Below are 27,736 nucleotides of genomic sequence, written 5' to 3' on the forward strand. Positions count from 1 at the left end.
ATAAATTCGTCATGACCCACGTTTTTTTCCAGAATTCGTTTGTAAAATGATGAACTCTCACTTCCTAAATTTTCCACAGATGCTACCGTTGCCGGGGAAATGTCACTGTTAGAGAATAGAAAACTATTATTCCAAAGAGTATTGAAGACTGACTGAATCAGGTCTGGAACATTATTGAAATGGTAAGATAAACTCAGGTACTCTCTGGTAAAAGGAAAATTCTTTTTTCAAAAGTGTAGCCCCTTCTGAATTATGGCCAAATGTCACGGAATCATTTTCAGTGAAATTTTATCTATTAACAGCGAGGAGAAGGGAGGATGCTCTGCGCTCCTCCTGGAGCTCTGCAGCTGAGGTTTCTCTCCCCTGAGATCCACGGTAATGGAAGCAGCTGAAGCTGGAGGTCATTAACATTTTGAGAACACCGCAAACTGACACTGTGTAATGTTATGACATTTCTTCCCAAGACATTTAATCTCCTTTAATCAGTGTTTATGTTGAAGATACTTCATAGTTATTTGCTTTCACATAAAAATGGAACACTTTGGCATGTCATTAACATAAGAGTAATTTACTTATTACTCATTGCAATTATTTCTAGAGCTCTCTCTCTCTCCTGTCCTCTCCTCCATTCCTCTCTCCTTCTCTCCCTCCCTCCTTCCCTTCTCCTTTTCTCCCTTTTCCGTGTCTTCATTGTTTCTGGCTTTTGTTTTCAATTGTACTATTTTTGAAAGTGCTTCCAGTTTTTCCTTCTGCAGATAATCTTCCTGGCAAGTTGGTAGTCTTGGGGTTTTCGTGCCCTCTTCTTAGTAAACTTCAGAGCCTGGAAGAAAACTAACGTCACCTCTCTGAGAAATGCTCATGGTCCCCATTGTCCTCGGTCAGGAACGGCTTATTCTCTGCTGAATGGTGCTCCATGGATGACTTAGCTGAACATCATTTTCTTCTGCCTTGCTTTCCTCCTCTCACTTGCTTCGGATATTGTTCTGAGCTTCTAGCATCTGTCTTCTTGCCTCCATTTCTCTTTCCTTCTTGTGTGGGGGTTACTTTATCTTCCTTTAAAGCTACTTCAGCTTTTCTTCCACCCTCAAAACTGTTCACTAAATGCAAAACTGATGATTGTTGACTTTTTTTATATCAGAGAGGGAATATATTCCTTAGCATAAACAAGTGGTTGCACATTTCAATCCATGAATTAGGCATAATTTTCCTTATTTTTAAATAAATGAACAATTTCTATTATAAATCTCTTATTATGCCAAGTAGGCAAAACCTAATTTCAGTTTAGGGAAGTGTTTCTCAACCTTGAGATCACTGATATTTTGGGCTGGGCCATTCTGTGTTTTGGGAGCTGTTCTGTGCACTGCAGGGCGTTCAGCAGCATCCTTGACCTCTGCCTACCAGATGCCAGTAGCACTTCCTGATGTAACACCAAAACTTGTCTCTAGACATTGCCAAATATCTGCTGGGGGGCAAAATAGCCCCACACTGAGAACGACTGTTCCTTTCTGTGGAGTTATGTCTAAGTTCTAGGGCAAGATTTAAGGAGGATAGAGAAGTCCTTTCCTTGAAATCATTCTTCATTCGCATAGACTTATCTGAGGTGTCCCTATTCCCATTGTGACTTTGGGCCCCTGGTGCATCCACCATGATCTGACGAAGGGCTCTCACAGCGGCTGTCTCACTCTGCTGTCAGGCACAAGGGCTGTTCCTGCGTTATTGCAGGATGCTCTGTGAGGTGGCCTCAGGTCTGTCCCGGTGCCATGCTAGGGAGCCAGGCTGATGGACCAGGAATGCAAGCATCCTGCTGACTCCAGACTCTCCCCTGGGGCTAGGGGCCCTGTTCCGTCTGATCTTGGATTCTCAGTTCCCATGGGGAGGACTTCCTACAGGACACAGAGTTCAGGGCCCACTGTCATCTAAGGTCTGCTCATGCTGTGGCAGCTCTCGTTCCCCGCAGTCCTGACCATCTTTATGTAGTTTGAGGACAAGCTCACCTGGCTCTTTATTTGGTTTTCCAAATATAATATTTTATGGCCTAGAAGTTATGTGCTTCATAGTTATACTTTTAACACCAAAAAGATTTTCTCCGCTTCTCTGCTATATTATCCCTTCCTGGAGGCAATAAATTCTGCTGAGGGAATGGGTAGAAAAGAGGATACAAGAAAATAAGAGAAAAAAGTTTTGGTCAAAATTTCAATTTATATAAAGAAAAAGCATCGCTTGCTTGTTCCAATGCTACAGTTCTGTAGGAATAGAAATATTTGGAAATCTAGATGAAGAGCCATCTTATCCTCAGCCTACAGAAGGATGGTTAAGACTGTGGGGAGCCAGGAGATTCACAGGGAAGCGAAGAGCTTAGATGACGGCGGGCTCCTGAGCTGGGGGGCCTGTGCCAGGACTCCCACGGTGGAATTGGCAGTCCAAGATGACATAGTGTAATTTCACCTGCATACTACGGTTTTGCTTTCTTTTAATGAGCCAGGAGTTCCTTAGTAATCCTCTGCGTTTCTGGTCATCTGGTGGTCATCGGTCTTTGCAAGACCTTTGGTCCTCTTTTCCAATTTCTTAATATATATTTGGTTTATATTCATCTACTTTAAAGCATTAGTGCAAACCATGCATTATTTTTTGTAGTTTTAATTTACATGCATTGTCTTGTGTTTCTTATTTTTTTCACTCAACACTCTGCATTTAGCATCTGGTGGGTCTAAAGAGATATCTCTTTTTTGTTTTAATTTGCATTCCTATGATTACTAATGATATTGGGCATGAATCATATATTTTGTTAAAACTTTGGGTTTCTTTGACTATGAAGTGACTCAAATATCCTTTACTCATTTTTAAAATTTGGGATTTCTATGCTTATGCATGAGTTCCTGGTATAGTCTAGATAATAATTTCTTTGTGATTTTAGACACGATAAATATCATGTCTCTGCAACATCTTTGTGCTAACTTTGTTCACAGAAATTCTTAATTTGATGCAATTAAATCCATTAATGATGCTTTTGGAATTTTGTTTCAGAAGTTCTTCCTTAACCCTGGGGGACATTGTCTTCTGCCTTTATGATTTCCTTTGGTTTCTTTGTTTTTTTAAAAAAAAAAAAAGATTTTTTAATTTTTTTCCTTTTTCTCCCCAAAGCCCCCCGGTACATAGTTGTATATTTTAGTTGTGAGTCCTTCTAGTTGTGGCATGTGGGACGCTGCCTCAGTGTGGTTTGATGAGCAGTGCCATGTCCGCGCCCAGGATTCGAACCAATGAAACACTGGGCTGCCTGCAGCAGAGCACGCGAACTTAACCACTCAGCCACGGGGCCAGCCCCCCATTTGGTTTATTTCTTTAGTATATTGGATCCCATCTTTGTATGTGGTAATAGGTATGGGTTTTTCTCCATAATAAACAACTTCCCTATCATCATTTACTAAACAGTCTGATTTGTGGCGCTGTCTTTATTATGTAGTAAATTTGAGATATGAGTCTATGTCATCGCAATCCTGATCTGTAGGTCAATTTGGGCTTTTTGCATTAATATCATACTGTTTTAAACATTATGACCTTTCAGTGAGTCTTAGTAGTTGTTAGGCCAAGTGTTCATCTCATTTGCTTATCATGGTGGTACTGCCTAGAAACATAATTTAGGGTTGCTTGTAAGTAAATAAATATAGACTGTCAGACTACACACCACTGTTTTGGGGGCTAAACCAATGGAGGTACAGTCATGTGTCACTTAATGATGGGGACATGTTCTGAGAAGTGCATCATTAGGCGATTTTGTCATTGAGAGAACTTCATACAGTGCACTTACACAAACCTAGATGATATAGCCTACTACACACCTAGGCTATATGGTACTAATCCTATGGGACCACCATTAGTATATTACGTGGTCCGTCATTGACTAAAATGTTGTTATGCTGCCCACGACCGTATAAGTCTTAGGAGGTGTTGGGCCTTTTGCATTCTGGGGCAGAGAACGCAAACTGAGTTGGAATCAACATTAGATTCTGGGATAGGAACTCAGACTTTGGGCTACATGGCTTTTAAGCCACATGATTAAAAAAGCACTAGCTTATAGAAATTCCAGAATTCAAAAACATAATAAATGAATTTAAAGCTTAATGAAAGTGTTATATAGGGTAACAGAAACAAATAAATAGAAAATTAGTAAAGTGTAATATAGATCTCCAAACATCTTATAAAACACAGAAGATAGACAAATAGATGGAAAATATGAGAGGTTGATAAGCATGGAAATTGAATAATAGGGCCAACATCTACATAGTCAGAATTCATGAAGAACAAAATCTATATAATTTTGTCTATATAAATTCATGATAATAATAATAATAGTAATGTCCAATTTGTGGAGTGAAAACAAAGCAACAAAGAGCTAAATGTTTGGGCAACAATAGCTAGGAACTGAGAGGAAGGGACTGGAGTTATGTTTGAAGGTCGTCGTATTATTGGGCAGAGGATAAAGGTACTGATCACTGTCAGACTTTTCTAAGTATGTACATTAAAATTTCAAGATAATCACTGAAAAAGAAAGATTGAATGTTTATATCCCAAAGTTGTAACAGGAAAAAATGGAAAGCAAAATGGAAAAAAATCAATCTGAAAGAAGACATGAAAAGAGGAAAAAATCACAAAGTGTGGGACAAATAGAACGTACAAAATAGGGTGATAGAAAGAAATCTAAGTATATGAGGAAACACTGGAAACTGACATAGATTGTCAGACTACATGTTTTTAAAAATTCAAGCTACATGCTACATTCTGTTTAGAAGAGACATACCCAACACATAAGCACACAGAGAACAACCAAACTGACAAAGCTATTAGATTGAAACCTCTGAAATTGCCAATTTTGAGCTACAAAACTAGCAATTTTCCATGGTTCTAACTAATATAACAGTATCAGAAACATAGACCTTAAGACAGAAAACATCATATGAGATAAAAAATATCATTATGTATTATTACAGGTTTGAATCCACTAGGAGAATGAAATACCTCTTAAGAATACAACAGCAAAGATTAAAAATATATAAAGCAAAAAACTGACAGAATTACAAGAGGGAACAGAAATATCTGGAATTGCAGTGGGATATTTTAACACATCTCTCTTAGTTATTGATAACTGGGCCAATGACTATGTGGAACGGTTGAATAACAGTTAAGAAGCAACATCTAGAAGACAATCTATTTCTCTATTGGGGAATGGACTTAATTTTCTAGACCACAAAGAGCATTTTTGAAATCAATCATATTTAAGACTATGAATCAAGCCTTAATAAATACCAAGGGACCTGCATCATAGAGATAAAAAGTTTGTTGACCATAAAGCAAGCAAACCTCAACAAATTTCAATCAACCAATATTATGCAGACCATGTATCTGACCCCAGTGCAATTAATCAAGAAATCAATAACTAAAGAATAATTTTTTTAAATCCCATACATTTAGAAATTTAAAAACATATGTTTGAATAACTCAGATGAAAAGTAATATTAGAAAAGAATTAGAGCATATTTAGAATTAATAAAATTATAATTTTAAAACTACTTCTCAACCTTGTAGGATGCAGGGTGAGCAGTGTTTAGAGACAAGCGTATAGACTTCAATCCAATTATGAGAAAATAATAAAGGTCCCAAATCAATAGCTAAGCATCATCATCAGAAGTTAGAAAAGGAACAAGAAAACAAACTCAAATAAAATAGAGGCAAGCATATAACAAAGATAAGAGTATAAATCAATGAAATAGAAAACAAACATGTTGGAGAGAATTAATAAGCCAAAATTCTTTGTAAAGGAAAAAAATATCATCAAACTCTGACATAACTGATGTACAAATAGAAAAGATAGAAAACCCAGATAAACAACATGAGAAATACCAAAAGAGCTATCATTAGAGACAAAACAGAGATAAAAGATAATAAGTAAAAAACTCTGGAAAACTTTATACCAAAAAATTGAAAATTTAGACAAAATAGACAAGAAAAAAATATAACACAAAATTCCTTCAAGAAGAAATAGAAAACTTGAATGGATCTATAACTGTAAAAGAAATTGAATCAATAATTAAAAATCTTCCCGGGGCTGGCCCCGTGGCCGAGTGGTTAAGTTCGCGCTCTCCGCTGCAGGCGGCCCAGTGTTTCCTTGGTTTGAATCCTGGGCGCGCACATGGCACTGCTCATCAAACCACGCTGAGGGAGCGTCCCACATACCACAACTAGAAGGACTCACAACGAAGAATATACAACTATGCACCGGGGGGCTTTGGGGAGAAAAAGGAAAAATAAAATCTTAAAAAAAAAAATCTTCCCACAAGGAAAATACAAGGTCAAGATAGTTTATAAGGGAAAGCTATGAAAATTCAAGGACTAAATATCTTCAAGCTTATGGAAATTCTCCCAAACCATGAAAAAAAAAAGGAGCATACTTTCAACACATTCTATAAGGCTAATGATAACACTAAATCCAAACAAAGACAAAGAGTTATCGCTGGCAAGTGCTGAGAACTCAGATACATATAGAATCATAAATGAATATTAACAGGTGAAATCCAACAGTGTATTAAGAAAGATAAGGTATCACTACTAATTTTTATATATCCCATGCATACAAAAGTGGTTTAGCATCAGATAATATAGTACATTAACAGATTAGGGGGGAAATGTTCTTATCAATCATTGCAGTGAAATACTTGATAAAATTCATAAATAAAATTAAATCAATCAATTAAGTAAATAATTCATAAATAAAAACTGTTGAAAATTGGGAATAGAAGGCACATTTCTTAACCTGATAAATGCACATATCAAAAATCTACAGTGAACATTGTACTTAATAATGAAATATTTTAGGCATTTCTTTTGAAATCAGGAATGAGACAGTTGACCACTATCACTATTTCTGTTGGTTATTGTTCTTGACATTCTAAGTTGTGCATCAGAGAAAAATAAAATAAAATATAAAATGATTGGAAGGGAAGAAACAAAACTATCATTAGTTTTTTGCACAGTAAACCCAAAATGACATACCATCAGATTATTAGAAATATGCTAACTTAGCAAGGTTCTTGAATGTAAGATTATTATCTAAAAATAACAATAGAGTTTAAAAATTAATTAAAAAGATGATTTAGCATTATAAAAAACAACATATAGGAATAAATCAAATAAATGATGTGCAAACCTTTACTGAAAAAATTTTTTATACTACTGAAAGACATTAAAGAAGATAATGTGTGTGCTGTGTGTATGAAAATAAACACGTAACAGAACAGCTTCACAATTAATGATACTCAAAAGAATAAAGATGACAATTCTGATCTAAAGATAAATCTGACCTACAGATTACTCAAAATACCTGATGTATTTCTCATGAAACTTTCTGAACTAAAGCTAAAATTTTATAGAAGATTGAATGTCCAGGTAAAGAGAAGATACTCTTGCAGTAGAATACAGCTTTCCGGATGTCAAGATTCAGACAGTGTTGAAACGATACAGGGATGGACCGACACACCAATGGGAGAGTGCCCGTAAATAGACCCACGTATACACGGAATCTTGATAAATGACAGCGGTGACACTTTAGACCCACAAGGAAAGAGTGGACTATTTAATAAATGGTGCTATGATCATTTGGAATCCATCTGAAGAAAGAAAAATTGTATCACAATCTCCAAACAAATTGAAGTGAATGAGAAAGGAACAATAGTATTTTCTTACCAGGTCAGCACACTTTCTCCTAAAGGAACATAGTAAATATTTTAGGCTTTGTGGATCATAAGGTCTCTGTCACAACTCTCGACTCTGTCATTGTATTGCAAAGCAGCATAGACATTATACAAAAAAATAGGTGTGGCTGTGTTGCACGAAGCTTTATTTACAAACACAGGCAGTTTCCTGCAGGCTGTAGCTTTCTGATTTCCTCTTTTAGAAGACAATACAAGAGACTATCTGTAATCTCAGGATAGAGAAAGACTCTCCCTGCAGTGTTATTAAGGTATACTTGGCAAATAAAATTGTATATATTCAAAATGTACAACGTGATGATTTCACATACATATACATTGTGAATGATTACCTGCCACAATCAAGTTAATTAACGCATGCATCACCTCACCTGGTTAGCTTTTTGTGTGTGTGTGGTGAGGATGCGTAAAATCTACCCTCGGTAAATTTCAAGTATACAATACAGTATTATTAGCTATAGTCACCATGCTGTACGTTAGATCCTCAGAACAATACTCTCTGACCACCATCTCCCCATTTGCCCCAGCCGCCAGCCCCTGTAAACCACCATTCTACTCTCTGTTTCTATGAGTTCAACTTTTTTTTTTTATTCCACATATAAGTGATACCATACAGCATTTGTCTCTCTCTGTCTGGCATATTTCGCTTAGCATAATGCCTTCCAGGTTATCCATGTTGTCAAAAATGGCAAGATTCCCTTCTTTTTTATGGCCAAATAATATTTCATTGTACAAATATATCACATTTTCTTAATCCATTCATTCGTCAACAGATACTTAGGTTATTTCCACATCTGGGCTGCTGTAAATACTGTTGTAATGAACATGGGTGTACAGATATCTCTTTGAGATACTGATTTCATTTCCTTCAGCTTTATACTTAAAAGTGAAATTGCTGGATTATATGATAGCTCTCTTTTTAAATTTTTGAGGTGCCTCCGTACTGCTTTCCATAATGGCTGTACCAACTTATATCCCCACCAACAGTTTTCCCTCCTCACTAATAATCCGTCTGTTCAGATTTTCTATTCATGACTTGGTCCTGGTAAGTAGTGTGTTTCTAGAAATTTCTTTCTTTAGGGTCAGTGAGTGGAAAGTTGTGTTCCTTTAGTGGTGTCACGTTTCCTTGATTTTCCATGTTTCTTGAAGTCTTGTGTTGCTGTCTTTGCATTTGAAGAAGAAGCACTTCCTCTGTCTTGACTGACGGGGTTTGGGAGGACATCTTCACCGTCAGTCAGGTTTAGGATTCCAAGGCTTTCTAAACCTTTTCTCTGGATACATGGCTCCACACTTCTGGTTCCCTCTTGGGGGAGAATTCTTAAGATTGTACCCCTTCTCTTGCTCCCACAAAGCCCAATGCTGTGAGCTTCCTGTTTGTTTTCCCCAGGGAAGTGCCCGGAAATGCTCAAGTTTGTGAGCCTTCTCCCAACCCCTCAGAGCCAGGCTAACTTTCTGCACTTGCTCACTGTCTCCAGATTGGCTCCTGCTGTCTGCGGGAGCACACCTGGAGGCTGGCCACTGGGAGGAGGAGAGGGTATGAGTGGGGCACATAGAGCATTGGGGGTGCCCATGGGCCAGTTCGGGGGTCCCCAGCCAAGGCATCCCCAGCAGTTCGTGGGTGGGTTTCATGATGGGGTCCATTAATCTGCAAGTAGGAAGAACTGTGAAGCTGTTAGTACTGTCCCTGAGATTATTCCAAACCCTGGCTTCTGTGCTTCCTGCTTTTCCCAACCCCTCAGCCCTGCAAATCACCTCAGTAATCTGTTTAAGGTGAGAAACAAGTGGGCCTCTTGGGCAGTGTCCTGCACAGTTGGGCAGCCGGAGTTCACTCATACATACTCACCTGCCTCCGTGGGAGAAAGTCATGGGTGAGGGCGAGGGGGTCTCTCCTGGCACCGAGCTCTGCTGCCTAGGGGGAGGGGCTACACAGGCAAAAGGAAACTGTGCCTCTCATCTTTGTCAGTGTGTCTATTCTTGGATTTTCTTTTTTCTCCAATGATGTGCTGGAATGTCTCTGCTGGACTCCTGACTCCCACAAGGTACTCTCATCAGTGGGTGACTGCCAAACTTGAAGTTCTGTGGGGGGTCTGAGGGTAGAGAACTGTTCCACCGTCTTGCATGTCTCTCCAAGAAGGACTCTTAAAGGAAGAAAAGTGCACAGGTGAGAGAAAATATTGAATAATCAACAGCATTAAAAAGAATTTCTGTTTATCAAAAGATTTCATAAAGAAAGAGAAAAGACAATGCCCCAAAATGGGAAGAGAGACTTGCAACACAGAAACAGATTAAGAGTTAGTATTCAGAATATATAAAGAAGTCGTAGGAATTAAAGAGAAAATTAAAAAAATGACCCACTAGAAAAATAGGTAAAAGATATGAACAGAGTATTTCACAGAAGGGTAAACACAGTGGGCATTAATTATATAAAACAGCAATAACTTTATTAAGGTTAGCGCAATTTAAAAGCACAATGAATTACCATTACATGCTTGCTCTATTAACAAATATACAAAATCTGACCATACCTAGTGTGTTAGTCCATTTGGGCTGTTATAACAAACAGCTCAAACAGTTTGTAAATAGCAGAAATTTATTTTTCCTAGTTCTGGAGCCTGGGAAGTTCAAGATCAAGGCACCAGCAGATTTGGTGTCCGGTGAGGACCCACTTCCTCATAGATGGTCACCTTCTCACTGTAACCTCATATGGCAGAAGGGGTGAGGGAGCTCTCTGGGAACACTTTTATAAGGGCAATAATCCCATTCATGACCCAGTCACCTCTCAAAGGCCCTACCTCCTAATACCATCAGCTTGGGGGGTAAGATTTCAACATATTAATTTTGGGCGGATACAAACATTCAACCCATAGTATGTAATGATAGAGAGTACTTGAATCAAGGGAAACTCTTAAATGTTGCCAGTGAGAGTGTACACAGATACAACCAGTATGAAAGACAAGTTGGCGTGATTTTGTAAAATTGAACATGCGCAGTCTCCATAACTCAACAATTCTATTCCTGCCTACACCGTATATCATAAAGAAATACTTGCTCATGTATCCAAAAGAGGACTATCTGCATCAGCATCATAACAGCAACAAATTGGCAACAACACAATGTCCTTAGGAAAATGGATGGACAAATTATACAGTATTCATATGATGAAACACCTATTCAGTAGTGAAGTTGAACTACAATGATGTGCATCACTATGTGGGTGAATATTAAAAAGTAATATTGAGTTAAAAAAGCAAGACCCAAAAGAATGAACATAAGATGTCAGGTTTATAAATTCCAAAAAATAAACAAAACTAAAATATATTAAAAGAAAAGGGTGTGGTGAAAAATTAAAACTCAGGGGCCAACCTAGTGGTGCAGAGGTTAAGTTGGCATATTCCACTTCTGTGGCCCGGGGTTCTCTGCTTTGGATTCCTGGTTTGGACCAATGCACTGCATGTCAAGCCATGCTGTGGTAGGTGTCCCACGCATAAAGTAGAGGAAGATGGGCACAGATGTTAGTTCAGGGCCGGTCTTCCTCAGCAAAAAGAGGAGGATTGGTGGCAGATGTTAGCTTAGGGCTAATCTTCCTCAAAAAAAATAAATAAATAAAACTCAGGCTAGTGAGTTCTATTGGTGTAGAGTGAGAAAGCAGAAAAGGATAATGAAGAACAAAGAAATGGTGTTAATAATATTTTCTTTTTTAATTGGTGGTGGTTCATGGGTGTTTGCTTTACTTTTTAAGTTCATAAGTTGCATGTATCACATACATTCCTTTCACATATCAAATATTCCAAAATAAAAAAGTCCAAGGCAAAAACCCTTTATCTCTGTATTAAAATGACACAAATTGGTCAACATGTGCTATTTTTCCACACATTCTAAATAAGCCCTCTTTCCATGAAAATCATTTTCTATCCTCTTTACCCCTTTTTTCTTTACTGTATTTATTTTTTATCAAATTTTGCTTTACATTATATTATTTTAGTTAAATTTTTTAATCTGTTTGATCTTTCTTGATGGTAAGATCCATGTGCCAATTATTTTCCATTTGTCTCCCTTCTACCATCTTCTGTTCTTGTCGGCTCTGCACTATGCTCTCAGAGGCTGAAGCCTACATCACCTTGACTCGCTTGCTCTCATATTTCCAGTTGAGTTTAGCCAATGGGAATCCCTGGTAGGAGACTAGACTGTGGGAGGAGAGAGAGATGGGGGAACTTCTTCCCTCAATTTCCTTGTCCTTGGGCAGAATCCCTCGTGACCACATCTTCTTCCAGGAAGCTCTTCCTCCATTGTCTTCAAGTCTCATTGGTGTCTGTAACATTATGTCCCCCATGCTTATTCGACATTAGATGTGGCAGTGGCTTCTCACTCTTGCTGGTCTTGGGGTGCCTCAACTTCCCTTGTTTACACCCTAAACATTTCCCAAAATACATAATTAGCTCTTTGATTAAAACCATCTAATTTGGACCAGCTGGGGTAAATTTTTATTCCTGCCAGAATCTTGTCATACATTTGCTTGGTCTCAGGCACTGCTGTTTTCTCAACATCTAGAAAATTACCCAGCACACTAGTAACAAGAAGAAAGAAAAGAAAAAAGTGAACAAATAAAAAAGACAGACTCATAATACCTTAGAGTTTGAGAGGAATTGTGATGGACATGTGATTCAACTTTTCCCGTTACAGATGTGGAAATGGGGCCTTGAAGAAGCCAAGTTTACTGGAAAGGAAGTCTGGGCCCCCGCCCACAGCACTGGGTAGTTATGGATAGCTTCTTGAACAATAACCCATCAAGGACAATTACCACACGATTGTGTCCCACCTGCAGCAGCTGATTAGGCCAGGGCTGGGAAATTGACTCCAGAATTATTGGCTAGTAGCAGCCTGTGAGATAGCTGGCATGAGAATTTTGCCCAACCAAAATGATGGTGATTAAATAACACTCATCAGATTCCCTTGCTTGGAGAATTTGAATGCAAAATACAAAGAGAGTGTTCCAGTTGGTAACGAAGGCTGATGCTGAAAAAGATGCAAATGTCAGACATCAGAGACGATAAAATGGCAGTAGTCATGAGAGACGATGAGTATGCAGGGATTGTGAATTCATTCAAGTTCAAAGCACAGATATCATGACGAAGCAGAAGCTAAAAGATACCCAGCTGTAGAGACAGAGAGAGGAGCTGAGTCATGATACCGGCAAGAGGTGGTCTAACTAGAGAGTGGCAAGTTAATGTTGATAGTAAAATGACTTTGGATCCTTTTAATTCCCAACGTCTATTCCTTTCCTCTGAGGTCCAGAATATGCCTGCTCCTGGGGTTAGCAAAGATTCCCTTAGTTCTTTTTTCCATATATGTTTTTACAACAAACCCTCATTATCTGAAGTTCTAGCAAATACAAAAAAGTGGAAAAACCAACGCTCTATCTCTTTCCACCACATCATTCACATGAAGTTATCAGTCAAATTTGAATCTTATTTATGATTCCTTCCTAGTCCAGCTTAGTTTAGAAAAGGATCAAAATCCGCTCTTTGATAGTTTTGCTATGCAATGATTGCTGTCTAATATTTCTTTTCTTTCACATTATATGTGTGAGTTTTGCAAAACATCGGCAACAATTAGAAGGTAATCTAAAGGTTAAACTCAAATTTCCCCAAATTCATTATGTATATATTTTTTACAGATGATCTAAATTTTAAGCAGAGAAATAGAAAAATATAAATGTCTGAGGGTGAAGATTACATAAGAGATCAGTTATTTCATTCTTCCAAAATGTCAACCCCTAATATCCAAACTCCCAAGCAGGATTGCTCTGAGAACAGAACCTCAGGTGGAGAAGAATCTCCATAGGGGACAAGACAGAGAATGAAGCAATGGGGCATGGAGCAGACACAGCACTCAGGGCAGCAGCGTCAGGGCTGTGTCAAGAGCAGCCTGGCACAGAGGAATACATTCTTTCAGACAGATTCATAAAGGGGTGATTAGCATGAGAGAAATGTAGGGGTGCCATTTATCTTGATTGTCCCAAAGCCCTTGACAGAATATTTTCTCTGAAATTCACTCTGAACGAGTGAAGACTCGTTCACAAAAAGTGAACTCAAATTGCCTTGAAAGTTGGCTGATGAGTCCAAAATAAAGAAAAAATGATAAATAGCAAATGCATCTAGTTCCAGGAAAGTGGCTGAAAATCACAAAGAAGTTGATATCATTTTTTAGTCTTCTCACATTTTCAAAAGTTGCCTGAAAGTAATTTTAAAAAAATATGTGGGAGTTAAACTTACCATGTGTTAGGTACCTGAGTGCAGTGGCCATATATTCTGAACCCAAATGAGGAAGGCTTTATGTTGCTTCTGGGTGCAGGAGATGGAGAGATGTCATTTGGAGGATAAGTTATTAGAATTTCCTGCATGTTCTTTATTGTATACGGGAATTTCAGGACAAATTCTTTTTCCTGAGGAAGATTATCCCTGAGCTAACATCTGTGCCCATCTTCCTCTATTTTATATGTGGGACACCTGCCACGGCATGGCTTGAGGAGCAGTGCTAGGTCCATGCTTGGGATCTGAAGCGGCAAACCCTGGGCCACTGAAGCGGAGTGCGTGAACCCAACAGCTACAGTGCCAGGCCAGCCCCAGGACAAACTTTTAAATCAAGATAAGTCTAGAAAATTCTGGACATAAGATATCAAGCAGTGCGATATGTGATTCCTGATAACAAGGAGCTTAGAGTCTAGGATAAAGGAGTCGAAACATGCTCACACACACTTTAATCGTGATACAATGATGTCGGAAACCTGCCAGAAACATTGACAGAGCGTATTAACTTAATTTCCAGTTTCTTTGATTCCTTTTTCCTCCCCACTCCACCCTTTCATCTTCTTGCTATCTGAGAAATTTTAAAATGTAAATTGGATCATGTCATTAACCTTAAAACCCTTCAAAGACCTTCTGCTACTCTTTGAAAATAATTTAGAGATCTTGTTAATCATCGTGTTTTCCACCTGCTCCATCACTTACAGATCTGGCACATTGTAGGAACTCAATATCTGCTGAAAAAAATTAAAGGAATGAATGAATGATAAGTACATACATACAAGGTATAAAAATATTGCTGAATATTTAGCCTGAGTTTTCTTCTGTTTTTCCTTTGCGATGCCTCTTTCTAATATAGTTGTAGGAATGTAGTGACAACTCCCAACAATAAAAATGATTAATGTGGCTGACATACAACACAGACTTGAAAATATCAGGTTGTATTTTTAGTGCCTGTGTCTGATTGGTTCACCAAAACCGAGGATGCATTTCATTTTGACCACCTTACAACTGTTAGGCCCTTTAAAAGGTTATGCAAGTTGTGATCTGCACAACTTCAGGAGGTACACAGGGGTCCAAGGGGAGCTTTCTCATCCGTGAGAAATCTGTGAGTTTTCAGGGCCTTGAAAGTAGCTACTTAGCTTTATTCATCTTTCTATTCCCCACGGTGTCTATTGCTATACCTGAGATTGAGTTGGGGATCAATCTGTATTTATTTGTTTAATAGAACTGTCATAAGTGTTCTTATACGTTCTCAATTTGAAATAATTCCAGCTTGCAAACTAATATTTTAATAATGCATAATTGGTCAGTTTATTTAAAAAAGGGAAAGTAGAGAATCATAAAAATTATTCCCATATACCTTAAAAATTTTAACTTTTAAGGCATGAAGTGTGCATCCAATCATCAGTCTTTTGAGATAGCGTTCAGACCTGTTCTTTGAGTCCATTGATGAAAGTTCTGATTTATCTTTATTACATTAAACCCAAGCATACCGATCTTAACTAACTTAGGGTGTGACTATGGCTTTAAGATGAAGGAGAGCAGCCATTATATTTGTGAATCAAGGTCCTTTGTACACCATTCATTTAAAAAAGTGATGACTTGAAGTGGTGACTGAAGATGGTTTTCTAGAGCAAATGGAAGAAGTGTGAAATTCAAATATACTTGTGAAATTCACAATCATTTACGCTATGATGCTAATGGTGTTAATGAAAATAACTCTTGCTTATAACACATTTAAAAGGGTTTTCAGGAACATTATCTCATTGGAGCCTCACATCCTGTGAGCTCAGTACTGTAGGTAAAATCATCACCCTAGTTTCTGAGATAAGGGAACTGAAGCCCAACAAATTTAAGTGATTTGTCTAAAAGGTTTTACAGTATTAATGCACAACCATAACTCAAATCACAGCACTTTAATTTTATTTTTCCCTGCTAAAGCTTGTTGTACGTTATGTTGTCTTGAGCAGAATAAATTGTCTTCCTTCAAGAGGAAAAAAAGAGAATTATTACTATTCTTCCCTTAACTTCATTACTACGTGCTTACTACCCTAAAAATGCATTTCTCTGTATAGGTTTGTCTTCCCTACAGCCTGTCTTCCCTTCAACCCTACAACCTTCTAAGAGGAGATGAAGCCAGTCCTCTTTCTCTAGAATGTGTCTGGTGACATGTTAGTGTGGCTGAGCTGAATTTTAAGAGAGAGAGCTTTACCCATTTTAGGAATAAGAATACATTTTAGGAGCATGTTGTGTTATTTCTAAACAAAATTTTCTATCTTGTAAAAATGGAAGAAAGAAAAACTTGGAGATTTGAAGAGGAAAAATTCAGTGTGTTTTCAAGAGAACCTCAGGATATGGTGATTCATGTTATTATCTTCACATTCACAGTTCTTGCATTTACCTATTAAATCTATGGTTCTTCTATTTCTAATTCATTATTTTATTCTTTATTTTTGATTAATTCCTTCATGCTGATTTCTTTATATTTTAATTATTATTTTTCCAACTACTTGAGTTGAACGTTCATTTATTTTATGTTTTTTGAAAATATTGAAAATGTACAAGGTTTTGAATTTGTCTGAATATAGATTTGATATGTCTCACCAGCCTTTCTTTGAAAATTAAGAATAACTTTATGTATCTTTTTCTGATTATAAAATTCATTCAAAACAGAAAGATAAGGACAAGAAAGTAAGAATCATTCATGGTCTTAGTGATAGAGCAGAGGTCTGCAAGCTACACCCCACAGGCCAGATCCAGCTCAACAGATATTTTTGTAAAAACAGCCTTGGGGCTGGCCCAGCGGTGTAGTGGTTAAGTTTATGTGCTCTACTCTGGAAGCCCGGGTTCACTGGGTCGGATCCTGGGTACGGACCTACACACTGCTCATCAAGCCATTCTGTGATGGTGTCCCACATACAAAATAGAGGAAGGTTGGCACAGAAGTTAACTCAGGGCCAGTCTTCTTCACCAAAAAAAAAAAAAAGTTTTATTGAAACATTGTCATGTCCGTTTGTTTACATGTTGTCTATGGCTGCTTTTGCACTACAGTAGCAGAGTTAAGGACCTGTGACAGAGACCAAACTGCTTGCAAAGCTCAAATGTTTTACTATCTAGCCATTTACAGAAAAAGTTGGTTGACTCTTTGACATCGGTCTTAGCAGTATCTTTTTGAATATGTCTCCTTAGGCAAGGGAACCAAAAGAAAAACAAACAAAATTGGGCTGCATCAAACTAAAAAGCTTCTGCATAGCCAAAGAAACCAACAACAAAATGAAAGGCAACCTACCAGTTGGGAGATGATATTTGCAAATCATACATCTGATAAGGGGTTAATATCCAAAATATATGAAGAATACATACCATTCAACAGCAAAAAGGAAAAAAAAAAACCAATCAGAAAGTGGGCCGAGGCTCTTAAAAGACATTTTCAAAAAAAGATATACAGATGGCCAACAGGCACATGAAAATATGTTCAACATCACTAATTATTAGGGAAATGCAAATCAAAACCACAATGAGATATCACCTCACGCCCATCAGAATGGCTATTACTAGAAATACAAGAAATAACTAGTGTTGGAGAGGATGTGGAGAAAAGGGAACCCTCGTACACTACTAGTGGGATTAGAGAAACAGATGCAGCCACTATGGGAAAGAGTATAGAGACTCCTCAAAAAATTAGAAATAGAAATAGCATGTGATCCAGCTGTTCCACTTCTGGGTATTTATCTAAATAACATGAAAACACTAATTCAAAAAGATATATGTACTCCTATGTTCTTTGAAGCATTATTGACAATAGCCAAGACTTGGAAACAACCTAAGTGCCTAATGGCTGATGAATGGATAAAGGAGATGTGGTATATGTATACATATACCACATACCGTATATATATACAAATAGAATGCTACTCAGCCATAAAAAAAGATGAAATCTTGCCATTTGCGACAACATGGATGGACCTTGAGGGTATTATGCTAAGCAAAATATCAGACAAAGAAAGCCAAACACCATATGATTTCATTCATATGTGGAAGATAAAACAAAAACAACAAACAAATGCATAGACACAGAGATTAGATTGGTGGGTACCAGAGGGGAAGCGGGGAGAGTAAAAGGGGATATTTGAATGGTGATGGATGGAAACTGGACATTTGGTGGTGGACGATGTAGGCTATACAGAAGTTGAAATATGAGGATCACACCTGAGTTTTACATAATGTTATAAACCAATGTTACCTCCATAAAAAAATAAAGAGGAAAAAAATTTTGATGATTTTTGACTCAGGGAAAATCAATAACATTTTGGTCTCTCTATCTCAAATTTATTCATCTTTGATGTCACAATATTGATCAGTCTATCTCTCTTTTTATTGTCTATGGTAACTATCGTTAGTGGCCCCTGTAATGCCACTTCTCTCTCTTCTTTCTTGTTTTTAGAACCTTGACTGTTTGAGGGAATCAATGTGCCAGGTAAAAATAATTAATATTCTAGACTCTCTTCAATTAAGAGTGATGTTGGGATATAGGTTTGAACAATGAGGGTTCATCGATTACTGATTTCTATAGAACATACAAATTTAGCAGCTTAAATAACAACTATTTAAAATGTTGAGACATTTCTGCTAATCTGGGTCTGTTTCAGCTGACCAAGCCTGGGCCCATTCCTGTGTCTGGTCAACTGGTGGGTTGGCTGGGGGTTAGCCAGGCCAGGAAGGCCTCCAATGGGGCTACTCAGCTCTTCTCTGTGTGTCTTTCATGTCCCTACAGCTGCCCAGCTGGGCTTGTTCGCATGGCGGTATGAGCCGTGCAAGAGAGAAAGCAGAAATACGCAAGAGCTTTTTCAAGTCTCTGCTTGTGTCACGTTTACTACTTACTGTTCTGATAATCAAATCAAGTTATATGGCTAAACTCAGAGTCACAACCAAAGGGAATGGATGTGGAAGATGTGAAAAACTGAGTTGAGAAATGCAACTGATTTACCAGATAGATAGAGAAGTCCATCGACAGGGCGTCCTTTCCCAGTAAAAAGAGAGAGTATTTCTTGCGCCTGGAATAGAGATGTGAGGTTTGGTAGTGTTGTCACCATCTTGGGACTATGAGCTGACAAATATAAGGACAAAGACCTATCTATCTGTTAATTATGGTGGAACAGAAGATGGAAAGATCCTACATTCCTGACGGCATTTTTGAGCCTCACGAGTAGTTGTAGAATAAAACTGTTGTATGAGACAAATAAGTCCTTACCTGCTTCTCTACATAATAAAGTAAGTTTTCTGTTACATATTGCCAACTATTTTTAGTCAATAATATATTGATGTAACTTCTTATTAGTACATATAACCTAGCTCATTTTCCAAAATGGCTTTTCGCATATGACTATACTGAAACTTATTTGATCAATCTCCTCTTGAGAGACATTTATTTCCCAGATTTTCACTATTGCAAATAATGTGTCAGCGGTCATTCTCACACATACATCTCTGACCGCCTCTTCAAGTGTCTTGTAGGATATACTCCTGCAAGAGAGATTTTGGGGAGAACGAACATATTCACTTTACATTTTTAAACATATGGTGTAATGATCTTGCAGGAAAATTGGCAAAACACCCTCCTATCAACACTTTATGATTACTTTCATTTTTCCACAAGTGCTCCAAAGTTGAGTATTGGCAATCTTTAAAAATTTGGCCATTCTAGTAGAAAAATATATACATTTCATATTTCTTTTCATTGGTAGTGCTTCAAATTTATTAAGATTGACTCCTTTTCACTCATTTATTTGTCATTTATATTTCTCTTATACATTCCCTGTTTGTATCTTTTATGCGTGTTTGTACTGGTTTGCTTATTTTTTTCTCACTATTCTTTTACTTTCTGTCTATACAACACAATTCCTGATCTTTTTTTGTTTTATACAATGTACGCATATTCTCCCAGTTTATTTGCCTTTTTCTTTGTTAACGTATCTTTGCCATAAAGAAGTTCATTTTTGTTTTTTAGAAAAAATCTTCCAGCTTTTGATAAGATTTCTAGGTTTTGTTCATACCTATCAGTCCCTTTCTTAACACCATGGAAATATTTTCCATATTTATTCCCACTACCTTTGTGGTTTTTAAATATATCTAAGTTTTTAATTCATTTGGCATTTTTACATGTGTATAGTGTGGATAGAAATACAATTTAATTTTCTTACAATTAAATGACTATTAGTAAAATCGATCTTTGATTTGTGTGTATGTGCATGTTGTCTTTGTCAGGTTATAGTATGAACTTATTGTAGCTTTGAAAAAGTAATGGGACGATTTCATCTCTCTTTCCATGATCCAAAAACATTTAAATAGTATAAAAATGATTCCTCTAAAGATTTGCAAAGATTTTCTATGAAAACTGGCAATTTGGGGGAATAACTTTATTTTACTTACTGGTTTTGGTCTGTATAGGTTTTCTATATTTTTTTATACCATATTTTTTTATACCATATTTTCCTAGAAAACTATCAGTTTCATTTATGGTTAAATATTTATTTTCAGAGTTGTATAAAATCATCTTTTACAGATTTAAAATATTTTTTGTATATTTTATTATTTGCTCTTCTATATCCTAATGAGCATTTGTGCTTTTTTTCCCCTGTTTTCCTCTTGATGGTTAGCTAGTGGTATGTCTTTTAAAATAATTTTTCCACTCTCCTGCAATTTATTTTCATATACATTTACGGTTCCAAATTTTGTTTTCTATTTTCTAATTCATTAATTTCTGTTTCATCTTTATTCCTTCCTTCATTTTGCCTCCTTTAGGGGTTTTCTTGTTGCGGTATTTTTTCTAAGTTCTTGAACTGAATGCTGTATTTAATTAATACATTATTATTTTGTAGTGTGTTTAAGGCTATAAATTTTCCTGTATGTACAGCTTTGATTATGTGTAATTTTCCTTTGTGTACAGCCTTGACTACATGTCTTAGTTGTGAAAATGTTTTCATTTTTAGTATATGATAATTATTCTGTAATGTGAACTTTTATTTGCTCTTTCAATAGTAAATTTTCTGGGAAGGAGTTTTTACATTTTTAAAAGGTTGATTTGTTTGCTTTACATTTCAATTCTGTTTATGTTAATATTTGCTAGGCTATTGAATTTTAGGTCAAGAAAAGTGATATGAATTATTTGAATTTTTGGTATCCATCAATGTTTTCCTTGAGGCTTAGTACATGGTCAGCTTTTTTTTTTTTTGAGGAAGCTTAGCCCTGAGCTAACAACTGCCAATCCTCCTCTTTTTGCTGAGGAAGACTGGCCCTGAGCTAACATCCGTGCCCATCTCCTTCCACTTTATATGTGGGACGACTACCACAGCATGGCTTGCCAAGTGGTGCTGTGTCCACATCTGGCATCCGAACCGGCGAAGCCCAGGCCGCTGAAAGGGAACATGCGCACTTAACCGCTGTGCCACTGGGCTAGACCCTATGGTCAACTTTACAAATGAGCTACAGATACTTTATGGTGAATTCTCTATTTTTATGGCAATATGCAAAGTATATGATACCATAAATATATATATATATATATATGTTCACATATACTTTTATATCTATCTTATTGTGTTTTGCCATAAAATAGATATAAACATATATTAGCATTATATATAGGTAACTATATTCATATATATCTATCAGAATTATTATGTTACTTAGCATTATCCTTGAATTCCCTTTGTCTGAAGAAGGTCCCATGATGCTGTGAGAGCAGATTTCTAGGCCCCCTTCCTAGAGATCCTGGCTGAGTGAGTCTAAAATCCAGAGCCTACTGCGGGTGAGCCTGCCCCCTGCTGAGTGGGGGACTAGGCTGACTCAGGGGGAACCCCTGTGCATTCAGATCCTTTCTTGGACATTTGGTGTTGACTTATGCAGCTCAGTTAGCTTTGTTTAGCAGCAACAAAAGTGACTACATCTTCTTCTCCTCCCCCTTTCTGATCTTCAGGGTGTTTCTCAGAGTTAGAGGTATTATGATGTATTGAACTCTGTCCCCTTTGTCAGTTTTGTTAAAAATTAATTGCTTGTGCTGTAGCTATTTCCTCTTTCATTGGGATGAAGTGTTCGCAGTTTACATTATTTTGCTGTTTTGGTGGTTTCAAAGAGAGATCATTTGCCCATCTTTTCTCAGAAGTTCTTCTTTAAAATTTTTCCTTAATTCTACTATTTATTCTATTCAGTCAATGACCTTGTCTCGTCTGTTATCTATTGCTTTATAAAGTCTATGCTTCCTTTAATTTTCTTGAGAGTGTAAAGCATTTACTCTCAAAAAAATCTAGAATCAATTTTTTCACTCTAGCTTTGGTAATCTATAGTACTTATTTCCTCATTTTTAAATACTCTCCTTGCATAGTTTTTCCACACTCCCTACTTTATTGGAATAACACAAGTTGATGTACATTTGATGCCCCTTGTCCCCACATAGTGTGGTTTTATTCTCGGGTTCACTATCTATTTCCCAGGAATTATTCAGATCCTTCTCTTAAAATATAAGTTGGATAAGGTAGCTTTATCAGACATCAGATAGTCCACATTTCGGGGATTCAGCAGCCAGAGAATGGTAGAAGGAAAGTTGAGCCCCTTGTCAGTCACAGCTGGGTAATTTCATAAAATTCTGTGACGTTTTCTCAATGTTTGAATAATGGCGCCAGGATCCATTTGGGAAAGGCAGAGACTATCCTTTCCTGCCAAGGGGCATAGACATCAGTCATGAATTCACCTTCTTCGTGGTGAACTAATCTCATTAGTGAGAGGGTGCTTGAGAGGAATGTCCCATGGTCTGTGGACTTTGTGTTTGGGAAGCTGTAATGTTTTCTCCAGCATAGATATCTGCCATTATTGCTCTTGGTTGGGAGCTGTGAAAATGGCAGAAATTCATTTAGTCTCTTTCCCATGGTCCATCCTTATCTCCAGGCTCTGCCTCTTTAACAGATGTTTTTAAATTTAGAGATGGCATGTGAAAACAGGCAGTCCAACTCTATAGCTTGGGTTTTTACCACTTTGTAAAGCTTTCTTTCTAATAATATTTATTGAATGCTGATGATAGAAAGCCATGAGCTGACAGGACGTCGTAATACAATTTCAGGGATAGCAGAGAATTTTTAGATCTACAGGTAATACATAAGCCTCATTTAGCCAAAGTGCTTCCTACTCCCTCACTTTTATGGGTCTCTCAATTTGTACACTTGCTGATATCGCTCCCTGCGCATTCTCTCGTGGAAGTGCATTTGGACACCATAATAGCTAAAAGGCACTCAGCCAGAGAAAAGGGATATGAACCGTCCACAAATGCAATAATCAACGCCTGGATAATTGCACATTGATTAAATAGTATCGTGATTTCTTTGTTCATTTTCTAGGAGATGTACCCAAGACTTTCGAGGAATAATTTAAGGTAGGATAGTTGTTTTGTAGCTTTTTCTCTAGGCCTACTCTTTTAGGTGCCTGCTAAAGATATGATTAAGATGAAGCTGTTAATTGATCAAATACTCTGTTCAGTTTTTCCTTTTATTTCCTAACTGAAGTTGATATTTTTCTAGGGTGCAAGAGCATCATGAGTCAATTGGCTCAGGCAAGCAAACAGAGCATTTACCTATAACTACTCAGCTAAAGGTCAGTTGCTGGGATTTTGCTGTTCATCCCTACGCAGTAAATTCATTTTTTTTTCTCTTTTCTTTAAACTTGACACCAGTATGAGGCAGTTCAAGTTCCTTCTGCTGTTTGCAGTGATTGATTTTTGAAGCAGCGGAAACATCCTTTTACTGCATGAAGATTTGAATCTACTAAGGCTTGTGGGGACACAAAGCATTTATCCCAAAGCTTGTTTCAGAGAGACTTGGGAAAAAGTTTAAAACCTACCCATACAGCTAAGCAAATGCAGTCTAACACCCACAGACTGCCAGGGATGGCGGACACAGAGTATCTAACCCCTAAACTCGATAAAGTTCATTGGTGAGGTTCTCTTGACTATGCTGTGCTCACATCCAGCCTTTAAATTCTTTTCAATCTCCCATAGGCTAATGGCATACTCCATAAAGCTAAGACCAAATAATCCAATAATGCAAGTAAGCAGGTAAACAAACACCTGTTGACGCCCTTGTGTAGAGCAGCAAACCACCCAGGCAGCCCTTACATTTCTTGACTTTTCCTGCCACATACACAAAAGCTCTCAACTGTCTTGGATTTTGCCATATTGCTTAGTTCCTTCCCTTATTACACAAATAAGAAAACTTAACTAGTAATCATAATTATACTTGTTGCAAATACTGAATGGAAGTAGAATGCAGGATATCTTGATCTGTCTTGAACTTGGCTTCTTGATTTTGATTGTATCACAGTCTGATTTCCTTTATTCCCTTTGGATTTCCTTTCACTTCCTGGTCCTCCTCTGCTATGGAGATGCTACACTATAAGAGCAAATACTATTTAATAAGAACTTACTATGTTCATAGGCATTTTAGGTCATGACATTTAATCCTCTCAAGAACCTTAACAGGCATTTATAATCTCTTTCAGAAATAAAGAAATTGAGGTTGAACTAGAAAGTCATGGAGCCCTTATATGAACCTATGACTTGACTCAAAAACCCATCTTCCTTTCAGTTCTCTCTCATTTAGAGTAATCATGGAAGTTTCAACTTAGATAAAAAGAAGAACCCTCATGGAAACAGTTTGCAGGGTTTGGGCAGGATATACACAAAACTACCACAGACAATTTCATTTAAATATTTTTCATGTAGGTTCACATTTAGGTTTTTAGAAGCTTTTCTTGCTAGATTTTTGCTTTGTGCGACCTATTTCTAGGTAGCATGACATGAAAGGAGTGAGTTAATATTCAAAATCTAATGACTCTCGTATCAATAAATGTAGATGTCAAATCCAGATAGTACAAGTCCCTATGATATTGGAAAGGAGAAACAAAGAGGCAACATTTATGTAAAGAGTATTAAAGAAATTTCCCCAAACTCCAAAAGCAAAAGGGGATCTCTATTAGCTGTATAAACAAGAATGAAAATTTGAGCAGTTCATACATTGTAAATCCAGTCTGTCCCTTTTCCAGGAAACACATGGATTCTCTCTCCAGGGGGTGACTAGCTGTGTGGGGATTAGTCAGTGTCCGTGTTTCTTCTTCCCCTTCTTCCTTTTTTTCTGCTAAAGAGTTTACAATTAGTTGCACGGTCGACCCTTGGTATACTTGGGGGACTGATTCCAGGAACCCACTCATACCAAAACCAGCAGATGCTCAAGTCTCTTACATAAAATGGCATAGTATTTGCATATAACCCACATACATCCTCCCGTATGCTTTGTCATCTCTAGATTATTTATAATACCTAATGCAATGTAAGTGCTATGTAAATAGTTGATATACTGTATTGTTTAGGGATTAATGACAAGAAAAAAAGTCTGTACATGCTCAGCACAGATGTAACCATCTTAGATCTTTCAATCTGCAGTTGGGTGAATCCATGGATGCCGAACCTACAAATACAGATGGCCAACTGTATTTGGAGGTCTCCTCTATAATGATGTGACATCTGGCATAGGAGGTAAATAGAAAAGGAAGGTAAAATTAACATTGGGAGCAAGTGAAAAGGTACTCAGGACTTTCAGAAAAGTAAAAGAATTGTAATAACTTTATATCCCCAAAGTAAAAGGAGAACATTTCAAGAAGGGGCTGATTACTGGAGTCAGATGCTATAGAAAGTCAAAGGTAATGAGAACTGAGAAAAGGGCCATTGATTTGGATGATTAGGAGGGCAATATTCTCTTCCGATTATGCTATTTTCATATTTTAGTGATAGGGACAAAAGCTGGATTCAAAGAGTCAAGAAGGGAGAAGTAAAAGGGTTACACCCATGTGGACTGTGGTTATATTTATTCTATTATTTCATCATCCTGATATTTTACTTGATATCCAACTTAAGGTCTGATCCAAAATTGATTTACGTGCATATGTGGTTACTGACATTGAGATGATTTAAAATAAGTTACAGAAATGCCTTTTCTAACTAAGGCTAATTTTTTCCCCTCAAAGCTGAAAAGATTGCATTATTATAACCATTTTGAGCAGAGAATTTACTACACAAGGCACAATGTCCCTGGGTATGCTGACTAAGTAACCCTGATTAGAAGGAGATTGATGATTCAGATACAAGAGGTGAACTTGGAGTAAAGAAAACAGCAAATTACAAATAAGATGCATTACCTACTTTGTGTTTTTTTCTTTTTCTTTCCCCTCACCCCCTCCACATCTATAAAACACAATAAGCTTAATAGGGTTAGGTGTTCACAGTTTCCTTTTATGGACTGTCACACAGAACAGACCTAGAAGTTCTGTAGCTGTAGATTATGCTCCAGAATAAGGTAGGCTGCATTTCTACAGGTGACAACACTGATCCTACCACCAGGTGACCTGCTTTAAGGAAGGTGGCAGTCAGACTTCTAGAGCATGTATTCATCTAGTTAGAAGTAGGAACTAATAACAGATAGAGAAATGACAATGACTAAAAATGAGGCTTTCTGATGGCTGGGGAAAATTATTCCAGTTGACCAGGGCATATTGACTGTAAATCAGGAGATCTGAATTCAAGTCATGGTGTCACTTATGTGATTAGGAAAAGTTACTTCTCCTCTTGTGTTTCTTCCTTGCACAGAAGAGTAATCACATGATGACATCTGGACCACCATCTTACAGAACTGTAGATAGAGAGAGCCAGCTGTAAAACCTGAAGCAACTACATGTGAAAACTGTTAGTGCTGTTGGTCTCATTATGTTTCTCCTGAAACCCCTTTCCTTAAAAATGTGTTTCTGGGGGCCGGCGCCGTGGGCGAGTGGTTAAGTTTGCGCACTTCCCTTCTACAGCCCAGGGTTTTGCCGGGTCGGATCCTGGGCGCGGACATGGCACCACTTGTCAGGCCATGTTGAGGCGGCGTCCCACATGCTACAACTAGGAGAACCTACAACTAAAAATACACAACTATGTGCAGGGGGGATTTGGGGAGGCAATAAACAGAAAAAAAATATGTGTTTTTGTAGTTAGAATATCCTGAATATGCATTCTAGATTCATTATATATCTCTTAGTGAATGAGGTATTTATGTTTTGGTCTCCCCAATGCTTGAGTTTATATGTCGCTTTACAAATATTTTCTGGACAGATGTGTCAATGTTAGTGACCGAGAACTCTTTAGAGATCATCTTTTCATTTAATACCTCAAAAACCAAAAACATGACCAACCCAAGAACAAACAAACAAAAGAACTCAAGTAAGAGAGAGGTCATTTGTCAAGTAGTAATTTATACAGGTAGTGAATGGGAAACTCTAGAAAAAGCCACATTCTTGGACTTCCAGACTTTTGCATATTCATACAGCGTGATCAAAGCATGTACTTAAAGATTAGTTATGTTAACGAGAAAATAAAAATAAGGGCCATCTTTTTCAAACCCAGGCAGGACCATCTTTCTGTGAAATGGACCCACAGTCTAACATTTTGTTCAGAGTGGTAGTACCCCCATCTCTCTTCTCTGAGGACTGCTATCCGGCCGCATTAAGAACAGCCATATTAAGCCCTTATCCTACTCCCTTGAATAGGTCCACAGTTGAACAGTCCAGAGACTGTTGGGTGACTGCCCCTAACAAATG

The sequence above is a fragment of the Equus quagga genome, chromosome 8, assembly GCF_021613505.1.
Source record: "Equus quagga isolate Etosha38 chromosome 8, UCLA_HA_Equagga_1.0, whole genome shotgun sequence".
Taxonomy (NCBI): Eukaryota; Metazoa; Chordata; class Mammalia; order Perissodactyla; family Equidae; genus Equus; species Equus quagga.